Source organism: Chenopodium album, chromosome 3, assembly GCF_948465745.1.
Source record: "Chenopodium album chromosome 3, dcCheAlbu1.1, whole genome shotgun sequence".
NCBI classification, from domain to species: Eukaryota; Viridiplantae; Streptophyta; class Magnoliopsida; order Caryophyllales; family Amaranthaceae; genus Chenopodium; species Chenopodium album.
Window position 1 is genome coordinate 44,095,572 of NC_137836.1, and position 11,944 is coordinate 44,107,515.

The 11,944-nt window shown below is 35.1% G+C and overlaps 2 long non-coding RNA genes across 3 annotated transcripts; one reads left to right on the forward strand and one right to left on the reverse strand.

The window, feature by feature from the left end:
* Positions 1–3,330: 3,330 nt before the first annotated feature.
* Positions 3,331–6,440, reverse strand: LOC145613632 (uncharacterized). Of its 2 annotated transcripts, none has more exons than XR_014107002.1 (2): positions 5,901–6,440; positions 3,331–4,124 (listed from the first exon to the last, which is right to left on the reverse strand). It is a non-coding gene; the product is annotated as an uncharacterized LOC145613632 (long non-coding RNA). The 2 variants fall into 2 exon arrangements; XR_014107000.1 differs by having other exon boundaries at positions 3,331–4,565.
* A 1,874-nt stretch (positions 6,441–8,314) lies between these two features.
* LOC145613638 (uncharacterized) lies at positions 8,315–9,673 on the forward strand. Its single transcript, XR_014107003.1, has 3 exons — positions 8,315–8,695; positions 8,909–9,077; positions 9,360–9,673. It is a non-coding gene; the product is annotated as an uncharacterized LOC145613638 (long non-coding RNA).
* Positions 9,674–11,944: the final 2,271 nt, after the last annotated feature.

The following is an 11,944-nucleotide window of genomic DNA, read 5'->3' on the forward strand; positions in this document are numbered from 1 at the left end:
CGTCGTATAGCATGACTCGTAGAGTCGGCTCATAATGCTCGATGGGTAAGACAGCTTCAGCACCGTAAACCATGAGAAATTGGGTTTCTCCCGTTGCCCCCTTTTCAGTTGTCCGGATGGCCCATAGGACATGAATTAACTCTTTAGCCCATAAACCACCGGCTCTTTTAATTTTCTTTTTGATACCTTCTGAGATGAGTTTGTTGAAGGCTTCAACTTGGTCGTTTTCTTGGGGTCGGCCGACTGATGCAAAACAATGTGAGATCTCTTGATCTCCCAACCAAGCTTTAAGTTGAGGCGTATCAAAGTGAGGTCCATTATAAAATACCATGGACATAGGTACCCCAAACCGGGTGATAATGTTCTTCCATATGAAGGAGATGACATCCTTTTTCTTGATGCCTTTGACCGCCTCTGCTTCCACCCACAGGGTGAAATAATCCACAGCCACGAGGATGTAGCTCTTACCACCCGGTACAAGTGTATAAGGACCTAGAATGTCCATGCCCCATTTAGCAAATGGGACTGGGTTGTGGATTGTCGTCAGGTCATTAGCCGGCCGATGGATTAGCTTACCAAATCTTTGACACTTATCACATTTTTTAACAAACTCTATGGCATTTGACTCAAGAGTGGGCCACAAATAATGTCGTCTAGCCTTGACAGCTAAGGACCTGCCGCCTGCATGAGAGGCGCAGTATCCCGCATGCAATTCTTCGAGAACTTCTCTCCCCTTTTATGGGGTAACGCACTTCAATATAGGCTTCATAAACCCCGCCTTTAAGAGCTTTCCTTCCCTCATCTCGAAGTTTGCAGCACGCTTCTTCAGTACGGCTACCTCCAGGGGTGAATCAGGGAGCGTGCCGTCAGTAGATACGCCCGCATGCCATCCATCCAAGTAGAACTTCGGTCCAAAACTCCAACGGGCTCGTCATTAGATATACTTCGTTTTTCCATTACTTCCCAGAAGACTGACCGAGGCGTATAACAGGAGGCGGAGGATGCCAATTTTGACAGAGCATCCGCCTGATTGTTTTCCCACCTGGGCACTTGGCTTGGATGAAATTATTTAAGTGTCTCAGCTTCAACCTTGACTGCATTAGGTGTCGTTCGAAGTGCGCCTACGTAAAAGCATGTTGTGAATATGCTTAGCACTCATAGGAAGTGGAAATTGACATATACAATTAGGGACAAAAAAAATTACGGAGCCACCAACAAGATTTTAAGGAACTTGTAAACCGTTCACGGATCATAAAAGGTAACCACGAATAAGGGACAACAAAAGGCAACAAATATTGACCCGTGAAGGTTACACCCCAATCATAATCCATGAGATTACTAACTCCATATGGTTTGGAACCACGAAAGGAGGATCGAGGATAATGGTACGAAGTGATTCATGGAGTCACATTCGCCCGTATTGGCCTCTACTCAATTCTTATAGTGAAAAGCGATTCCTGCGATCTTAAAGGCATGCAAACAAAGATTCAATTTGCTCCAAACTATTAATAGGCTAAATTGGTTGAATATTAATGCAACACGTGATTCTAAAATATTAGTGATCACTTGAATTAATAACAAGATTAAAAAGGAACCTAAACCGGTTGTCCAAATTATCTTATTAGGCGTGATTTTCAATTACATATTCCCTTTAAACATGCAATATGGCGATCAATAAATAATAATAGAATAAACAATAATATTGGTTTAACAATAATAATGTTATTCAAATCAAATATAAATTAACCTAATCATGATACTAGCAATATTAAAATAAAATAGGTAATTAAGTTAATTAATTACTCACATTCCGCGCGTTCCTTTAAATTGCTACATCTTGAATAAATTGTTAGTAACTTCAATAAATAATAAATCAAATGGAAATTAAATTAAATAAAAAGTAGATATGATTTGGTCTAAACCCTCAATTAATTATACCTTTCACGCTTTGGTTTAAGTATAGAACTTGGGGTATTGTATGGATTCCTTGGAGTGCATAGGGAAAGTATTTTGAGATAATAGGGTTGCTAGTATTTAGGGTAAAGAGGGAGAAGAGAATGATTGTGATGATCAAGCTTGTTGATGATTGAAAAAAGGGAGATTTGACCTCTATTTATAGAGAAAAAAGAAGGGTCGAAAAAACAAGATAAGATCCGAATTATATCGGAATAAAACTCGATAGACTGCAGTTTTTGCGGTTTTTGTTTTTATCATAACTTTTGATCCAGAAATCAAAATAATATAAATAATATGTCGTTGGGAAGCTATTAAAGTCTACTTTATAACCCAATTACAATCAAAATAAAATATTTTTTAGAATAAAAGATATGGCCGAAATAGTGAGACGGTGTCAGTTTTGGATAGAGTTTGATATTTCATTCATATCTTTTCCGTTATAGCTCGGAATTGATATTATAATATATCATTGGAAAGATAATTTCAAGGGCTATCCAAACATCTAATATTTGGATAAAACTATTAGGCACAAAAATAATATTTGTCTATCTTTAAACATCTTTCAATTCAAATAGAATTAGGACTTTCAAAAAGAAAAGTTTTATTCAATTTCAAACTTTTTAATCTTATCTTTTCAAAAAGGAAAATTAAGATCTTTTAAAAACTTATAGAAGCTTCCAATTAATCCTAATTGATTTAGGAATGGGATTAAAGCTTTTGGAACCTCCGCATGATCATTGGGTCGTAGGCAAGGTGCACTTGTACAAAACTAACCTCAGGTAACACCTAAAAAGTGTTACATAAAGTGGTAAAAGTGTTATTATAGACAATAGGTAACACTTTATTCGGTGATACTTCCGCCCATTTTCCCTAAGGCCTTATATAACACTTTGTGTAACGTATGGTAACACTTTCAATAGTGATATATAAACACTCTTATGTAACACTTTTTATATTATTAGTACATTTTGAAAGTGTTACTTTTTATATTTTATGTAACACTCACATATCTTCAATAACATTTTAAAAATCATATAGTATCACTTTATCCGATATTATGTATCACTTTTTGAACTAATGGAATACTTTGTTGAGTATTAGTTAACATTTTTCAATCATTTTTTGACATATATAGTAACACTTTATGCAACGTTATGTAGCACTTTTTGCAAACTAATGTAGCATTTATTATTTTTAAAATATAAAAATAATATTAATATGTACAACAAGTATGAATGAGAAATTAACATATATGATAAATAATAACTTGTATTGAAATAATTTCATTATTCTTTCAAAGAAAATCTATACACACCAATTTCAATGTTTGGCCAAACAAGATAATATTCCAAACAAAAAATATATATAAAAAAAAAAAATCAACTTCGATCTATAGCTTGGAAAAAGTGAGAAAATAAGAAAAACTTCCAAATTTTAAAAAGTCAGCAGAATAGCAGTAAAACAGCTTATAGGAGCAGCAAGCTAGCAGAATGAGAGTAGCAGCAACAAAAGACGACAGCAGACAGCAGTTTGAAGCAGCGAGCAGTATGAAGCTGCAAGTATTATGAAGCCGCAAGCAGTATGTAGCAGCAAGCACTTGTAGCAAATAGCAGCAGCAAATACCAGTGGTAGAAACAACAGTAGCAAAAGTTAGCAACACACAACATAGAAGCATAAAAGTAGTAGTAGCATCTCAAAACAACAATAACAGCAGCAAAAAAACAGATGTAACAGCTGTAAAACAGAAGTGGCAGCGGTAAAACAGCACTTGCAGTAAGTGACAGCAGCAGCAAAATGGGATATATGCAAGTACACTTCTTGTGGCATCATCACTTGTTATCCCAATCCTTCATCTAGATCCATCATGATCCTATATATGTGTGAAAGCATCATATATCAAACAACTAGAACAAAAATGAAATAAGGCAATAATAAGAGTTAGTGCTTTTTATTGCGAGAACAAAACAACTCCCCATCAGAACCTTGCTTTGGGAAGAGGTGAAGAGATTCCTTTAAGCACTTGTGCTTTTATTAGAGCTCGTGTGAAAGAAAACTGGAATGCTATTAATTCCAATCAATTACATGGAACCGCAAATATACTTGGAAGGCACCCTAGGCATGAAATCTTTGTGAGGTGGATAGCGCCAACTAGCAGCTGGTGTAATAATCTGGAAACACAAAATATTATGAAAAGGCAGATACTCTAATATGACTTTTTAGCTTGCTATAATAATAAAGAAACAAAATATGCTGTAGAATTGCCATTACAAGCATTCTGATTACTTCATGTACAATAGTAAAGGCTGAAACTAGAATATATACCCATGTCCACATTAAGTACCCAAATAGCCAAGTCTATGAAACATAAATCATGTAAGAGAAATCAGATAAATATGATTTTGTATTAAAACATCAATAATCAGATAGCACAAAAGAGCTAGTTGAGACTGAGAACTTCATGACATCTTAGCCAAGAGTGACAAAGATCTGTTCATTTCATTTCATTCCCTTTCAAACTCTCTTCCAACATCAGCTTGTCTATTTCTTCCAGAACGGTCAGGAAACCATAGCGATTTTTGCATCGATTAAGCTTTAGCGGTGTTTACAGACTGAAGAAAAGAAATCATACTAATTGTTAATTAAGAAGATTAACCCACATGAGAATTTCAATTAAACTTCTCACTCAATTCATCCGTCAACAGAATTTTACCGATAAATGAAGGCATCATTCGACTAACCTAACCTTCTTTGGTCCTTGAGACTAGCACAAGGTAGAATAAGAAAAATATTTTTATTGTCCATTAACCATGCTTTTCATACTTTCATTTGGAAAAATTTATCAAAGGAAATACCACACCTGATATCTACCATAGAAATGGAAAAATGTTGGGATTTAAGCATATAAATTAACTTGTACCCCTCAAACCTGTTCTTGATTTTCTACTCCTTATACTTACTTTTTTATATACTAGTATATTTTTTCTTTACACACTTTATTCTATGGTATATTGTCCTATGCAAAATTAGGCATGTGATGCTAATAATCGGCTAATAGCTACAGTAAGTAACATAAGCTTATACAAGACCCACATATCGATTTATCTGAAACTGAAGCTTGCATAACGCACTCTTTATAAGTAGGTTAAGTATTGTATGAGCTACAGTAGCAATAGTGAAATAAGAGATGGAGAAACATAATTAGAAGACTAGTTATCGTCCTCATGTCAAACGAAGATCAAGGCCTGACCTGGATTTCAATATTCAACATAAAATACAACACAACTAAGTCCCACCAGGCTAACTACTTAAACATGTCATTTCTCCAAAGAATAATCCCACAGGTTGCATTTAAGCTAGTAAGCCAGCATTTCAATCAACATTTGCAATCTAGTTTAATCAACATTGCATTGACACTTTATAGTTCTAGTTGTAAAGCAAAATACAACAAAAATAATTAGACAATCTAATGAATAACTTATCTTTTCTAAATCTACACAGTTCTCGTTGATCATTTCCGAAAATTTACTCTCTTCAATAACTAATAACAAAAAAAAATTGAAATCATTTTTACCCTTCAAATAACAGCCTACAATAAGCATTTCAATCAAGGTCATTACAAGATTAGGCTAAATTTCATACATTTCAGCAAATCAATTTATGGAAACCATACCATTCACCTAGTGTCTCACATATTAAACAATAAAAATCATACTTTTCAATAGGTTTGATTAGTCAACAAAGATCAAATTACAAGGTAAATCAAATCAGTAGTAATCGAAATGAAGAAAAATCAAAAATCCCAAACTCATCTAAATACTTCAATCAATTGAAATGCATGCAAAATTCATTATAAATTGTGAAATTAAACATTTTAAAAGAGAAATTAACATCAAATTAAGAAATCATCATCAAGATTAGAGAGTGAATTGAAACCCTAACTTTACCTAAATCAAATTCTTGTTGATAATGGAAAGGAAAGGGAACTGAACCAACCCACCCTAACATTAAAATGGAAGTTGCCGAGGATGGAGGCCAGAAGGCGGCAATCGCGCGCTTTCATTAGAGGTGGCAATTGTTCTCTATAACTTGGAGCGCGGCCTGTTGTGTAGGTATTCGGCTTGGAGCACGAGTTGTAATGGATGGTGGCTATGGTGAATAACCAGGAGCGAGAAGGAGGTAGCAGTGGAAGCCTGAGGAAAGGAGGTGCGGTGTAAATAGGCAGTGAAAGCATGAGGAAGAAATAGGAGGAGGAAGAATTTTTTTTTTTTTTAAAAAAAAAAAAAAAAAAAAAAAAAAAAGCGAAGTATTGATAACACAAAAAATAGATTGAGCTCTTTAAAAAAAAATTAATAAGAAAAGATTGAGCATATAAAAATTCAAAGACAAAAAAAAACAAACTGTTACAATCAAGTGCTACCTAATATCAAAGTGTTACTATAAAGTGTTACATAATATTAAAGTGTTACAAAAAATGTTACCAAATACCACAATGTTACAAAAGTGTTATGTAAAAATAAAACAATCATGTAATTTTTAAAGTGATACCAGTGGGTGTTACTTAAGCCTAATTTTTTAGTAGTGGTGGGCTTAGGTTCGATTTGGCCTCGGTTTAATATTTTGGCCATAACTTATTCGTTATAACTCAGATTTGGGCTTATAATATATCATTGGAAAAATATTTTCAAGCCCCATCCAACTATTCAATCATTAGACCCAGATTTTGGACGAAAATAAAATGGACTAAACGTTTCTATAAAAAGGACACGAAATGAATGATTTTAAAGGACTATAAATGAATTATTTTGGGTTTAAAGGCACGAAAAGAAGAAAATAAGTTATGGTTTGGGGAAATGGACTAAGAATTGGGTTTTTTTTTATGGAAATATAGATTTAAGCACTCCAAAGATTAAATACTCAACCCGACCAATAATGGCGGTGAAAGGTTGTTCATCATCGGGTTTGGTTTTGGGGAGACATTTTTAGGTGTCTACAGAAGCCCCCACTTTGACTGAGTTTGTAGAAACGTCAGTTTTGAAAATGATAGTCAAAGTATTCGATAGGGACGGAGAATGATTTAAGACGTTTTGCTATCCTAAATCACTCTGTATACGCCGATACCTGCAGAAAAGTGTTAATTCTGTAGATAAAAGAGTAAAGGGATAGAACGCTTAGCTGACACCACTGTATCGGTGACAAATGCGTTTGGTAGTTTCCTATGCTTGAAGGAATCCACCGGATGACGTTTGTTGAAATGCTTTCCATGCCTGAGGAAAGTCGATTGACGAGTTTGGTAGCTTTCTATGCTTGAAGAAATCTACCGGATGATACTTTCATGCTTGAGGAAAGTCGACATATGAATTAGGCGGTTTTCTATGCTTGAAGAAATCTACTGGATAATACTTTCCATGCTTGAGGAAAGCCGACAAATGAACTTGGTACCTTTCTATACTTGAAGAAAGCCACCGGATGATACTTTCCATGCTTGAGAAAAGTGGAACAAATGATTTTGGCAGCTTTCTATGCTTGAAGAAATCCACGAGATAATACTTTTCATGCTTGAGAAAAGTCGACTGAGAATTTTGGCAGCTTTCTATGCTCGAAGAAATCCACCGAATGACACTTTCCATGCTTGAGGAAAGTTGACAAATGGTTTTGGCAGGTTTCTATGCTTGAAGAAATCCACCGGACGACACTTTCCATGATTGAGGAAAGACTTGTCTGATGATGAGATTGCAAGTCTTTGTGTATCGAGAACCTTGCGCCGTGAATCATCTTCGCTTGGGAGATGATTACTAAAATGATGATGGTTTGATTATCCCCGAACGTGGGCTATAGATGGTTCGCTTGTCCCCGAACGTGGGCTGTAGATGATGATCCGCTTGTCCCTAGACGTGGGTTATAGTTGGTTTGCTTGTCCCCGAACGTGGGTTGTAAAGGTTCGCTTGTCCCCGAATGTGGGCTGTAATTGGTTCGCTTGTCCCCGAACGTGGGATGTAATTGGTTCGCTTGCCCCCGAACGTGGGCCGTAGATGAGACCTGCAAAATAAAATTTGCCAAGGGACTCGTATAAACTATGATTGACTTGACCAACTAACTTGACCGAGCTTGACTTGACATGACATGACATGTGTATGACTTGTGATTGTGTGTATATGTGTATTGGGTGAGTGTGAGCACAAACACGCACTACTACAAAAATAGGCAAAGGGACCTATAATAATAGACCTGTTGGCTAATACAACAGGTCTCTTTGATATAAGAGACCTAATATTAGTGCTAACAGGTCTCTTAAATGTAAAAGAGCCCACCACTTCTGGTACGGGATTAGAGGGAGGGTATTAAGAGACCTGTTGTGTAACTTAACGGGTCTCTTATGTGCGTAAGGGCCCACCATGAGCCTCACGGCCTCACCTTTTCCTTTTTTTTTTAAATTAATTTTTTATTTTATATACCTCTCCCCTTATTCATTATACATTCATACGCTTCTCTATTTCACCCTCATCAGTTTACTCTCCTCTCTTCTCATTTCTTGTTCTTCTATCACTTGTATCAATTGAAGCGCTGCTAACTCCTCCTCATTAATGGCGTTGTTGCATCTTCCTCATACGCCGGCGCTGCCTCATCCCCTTAACTAAAGTTTAAAGATTTAAATGTCAATTTTGAACATGAAAACTCTTGATCTAGAGTTTTATGGTCAAATTTGCCCAAAGAATGCCACGATTAAATTAGTCTTGAAAAGGTATATTTCCATATCACTGATTTTGAAAAGTTTTTGGCTTAGTGAAAAGGTTGAGGTTGTTTTTCATCGGGGGGTTAGTATTTCATGGGGTTGGGGTGGTTTAATTTATACGGGCTCGGGATGGTTTTCATAGGGGTAGAAGTGGTTTACCACGGGGTCGGTGATTCACTTTGCAATTTTGGACTGATTTTGTTGGTGTTGTTTATAACCCAGATTGATTGCGTTTTAGATCTGCTTTGGTGGGTGTTTCAATGGAGTTAGAGAAGAAAGCGTCGGGTGTTACAGATGTGGGCACTTAGGCTATGAACATCATTAGCTCCGTAGGTTTTATTATGGCCAACAAACAACTCATGTCTTCTACTGGCTAAGGCCTTTAGCTTCGGTTTTTCTCTTTCCCTCTCTCTATTCTTGTTTTAGATCTGCTTGTTTTTTTAGTACTCGTAATTTTTTTTATTGAACACATCAAGTTGTTACATAATGTGGTATTGCTCATTTTGAAATCCGTGTATGGAAATGCTTTTATGCTGGAAGAGGATGAGATGTTTTGTTGCTAAATCAATTGTTAAGTTTGTGTTTATGTTGTTGCTATCTAGTTTTTTATCTGAATTAAAGCTTTGGAGTTTTTTTTTTTTTTAAAAAAATTGATTTTCTTAATGTTGTACAGGATGATGAGCCATTCATCAAGAAACTCACTAAGTTCATGAATGGAGGGCGAAAGAATTACTCATGATGTGTTGCATTCACTTGCTGACTTGCTGTATAAAATGATGGGACTGTTCATTTTGGTAACTTGGAGTAGATTATTTACACAAGTTCTTATATACTTGTAAATTATTTATATAAGTTCTTGTACACTTGTAATTATTTCTTCAAGTTCTTGTACACTAGTAAATTATTTCTATATCTTCTTATTTACTTGTAAATGTTTCTCACTAGTAAGTTACTACTAGTAATTCAATAATAATACAAGTTTATTTAAATTTATTTAATTGTTTTATTTTGTAATTTACATTTTCTTTCCAGTTTTAGTAGAATAATTAAAAAATAATAAATATATAATCATTGAATTTTTATTTATAAAAAATTGAGAATAAAGAGACATTTTATCTAACGCAACAAGTATGTTAACGGATATCAAAGAGACCTGTTGTGTAAAATAACAAGTCTCTTCCCCTTCTTAAATATGTGATGTGATTACATGTAAAGAGACATGTTACCTTCTTAAACAGGTCTCTTATTTATTACAAAGAGACCTGTTAATCTGTTATATTGAACAAGTCTCTTTATCAAAGAGACCTGTGAGCTAGACCTCCTCTAAACAGGTCTCTTATGCCATTTACAACGGGTCTCTTCGGCCTTTTTTGTAGTAGTGACGAAATTGCAAAAGCAAAAAATTTCAGTCATTTTCGTCGTAAGACGAGTGGAGGGTACCAACTTTCTCTTGAAAAAAAAAAAGACATGAAAACTGAACTTTTATTTTTGATCTTCCCTCGATGATAAAATTTTGAAAAAAGTTTTGGAATTTCCCCAAAAGAGAAAATATGAAAACGAGAAGAAGTTTTGAATTTCCTCCTTGAGCAAGACAAAATGAATCGTATAGATTGAATTGCTTGTCTTGAAAATAATGTATGCATGATGCATGTTCTTAGGCCAGGAGGCTAAGGATAATTACATCATGTGACACGATAGATGAATGAACTTAGGTCATGGAGCTAAGCATCGTATATGGTGTAAAGAAGCGATTTTGAACGTCACTTAGGTTTGGAAGCTAAGCACGTATATAGATGAAGTGATTATGAACGTTGCTTAGGTCAAGGAGCTAGGCACGATATGCTTTTATGATTACAAATCAAGACGATATGCTTTGTATGATTACAAATCATTGATATATAAACGTTGCTCAGCACATTATGTGATGCATGAAACAATGAACATTGCTCAGGTCAGGAAGCTAAGCAAGTATACAATGTTTCTTTTTATGGATGTTATCTTGAAAGATGATGAAACATGCAGAGTGTTGAAACAAAATTTCATGATAAAGGGTTCTTAAAGGGAAGGATGATCGATATGGATATGGATGTGTGAGTGAAGTGTGTGAATGTGATACTAAGGCTGGCTGCTAGGGTTATGGTGATGGAAATATATGTGAGAAGAGTCAAAGATGATGACTATTTGGGTTGGGTAGGCTAAATGATGTGGGTTCAAGCCCCCAAGTCTAGCTCTAGATGGATAGGGTCATAGGGATAAGAATTGGATACTATTTGACTCGATCATGCATATGAATGTGGCCGCACCTCAATGCACTACGTGAAAAAACTTAATTGGCACCGCCTTAATGCCACCGGTTCTTCAAAACCGGTGGCAAAAACATGGGTTAAAGTAGGCTGGTTTTTTAGAAGAGGTTTTTTGCACCGGTTTGAACCGAACAGGTGCCAAAAACCTTTTAAAAAAAAAAAAACCCACCTTTTATTCCCCTAACCCTACCCTCACCCTCATATACTCGGCCTCCCTTTCTCTCTCCTGATCTCCTCTCTTCTCTCTCCTCTCCCTAAAAAAAAACCCCTTGTTCCCCTAAACACCACCGAAGACGACCACCAACACCACCACCAAGTCCAACACCCAAGACCACCATCAAGACCGAATTTAATCAAGATGGGTTTGATGGTTTTGGGTTTGATGTTGGGTTTAATAATCGAATTTTCTGAGTTCTTGCATGTGTATTTTGGGTTTTTTTTTGGGTTTGATTTTGGATTATAATTCGATTTTTCTGGGTTAATGCATGCGTTTTTAATTTGGGGTTTTTTATTTATTTATTTTTTTCTTTCGTGATTTCTATGGTTTTTTTTCTGGGTTTTTTTTCCATTTCAATTCGATTTTACTTGGGTTTTTTTTTCGATTTCTTGGTTTATTTTTTTTTGTGGGTTTATTATTGTTTCGATTTCGATTATTGGGTTTATTATTTTTCTGGGTTTTTTTTTTCCAATTTTTATTTTTTTTGGATTTATGGGGTTTTTTTTTTCTGGGTTAGATTTTTTTTCAATTTCGATTTTGGGGTTGATTTTTTTCAGGGTTGATTTTTTTTTTTTCTATTTCGATTATTGGGTTTATTATTTTTCTGGGTTTATTTTTTTTCGGATTTTTATTTTTTTTTGGATTTCTGGGTTTATTTTTTTTTCTGGGTTAAATTTTTTTCAATTTCAATTTTGGGGTTGATTTTTTTTTAGGGTTTCATTTTAATTTTTTTTTTTT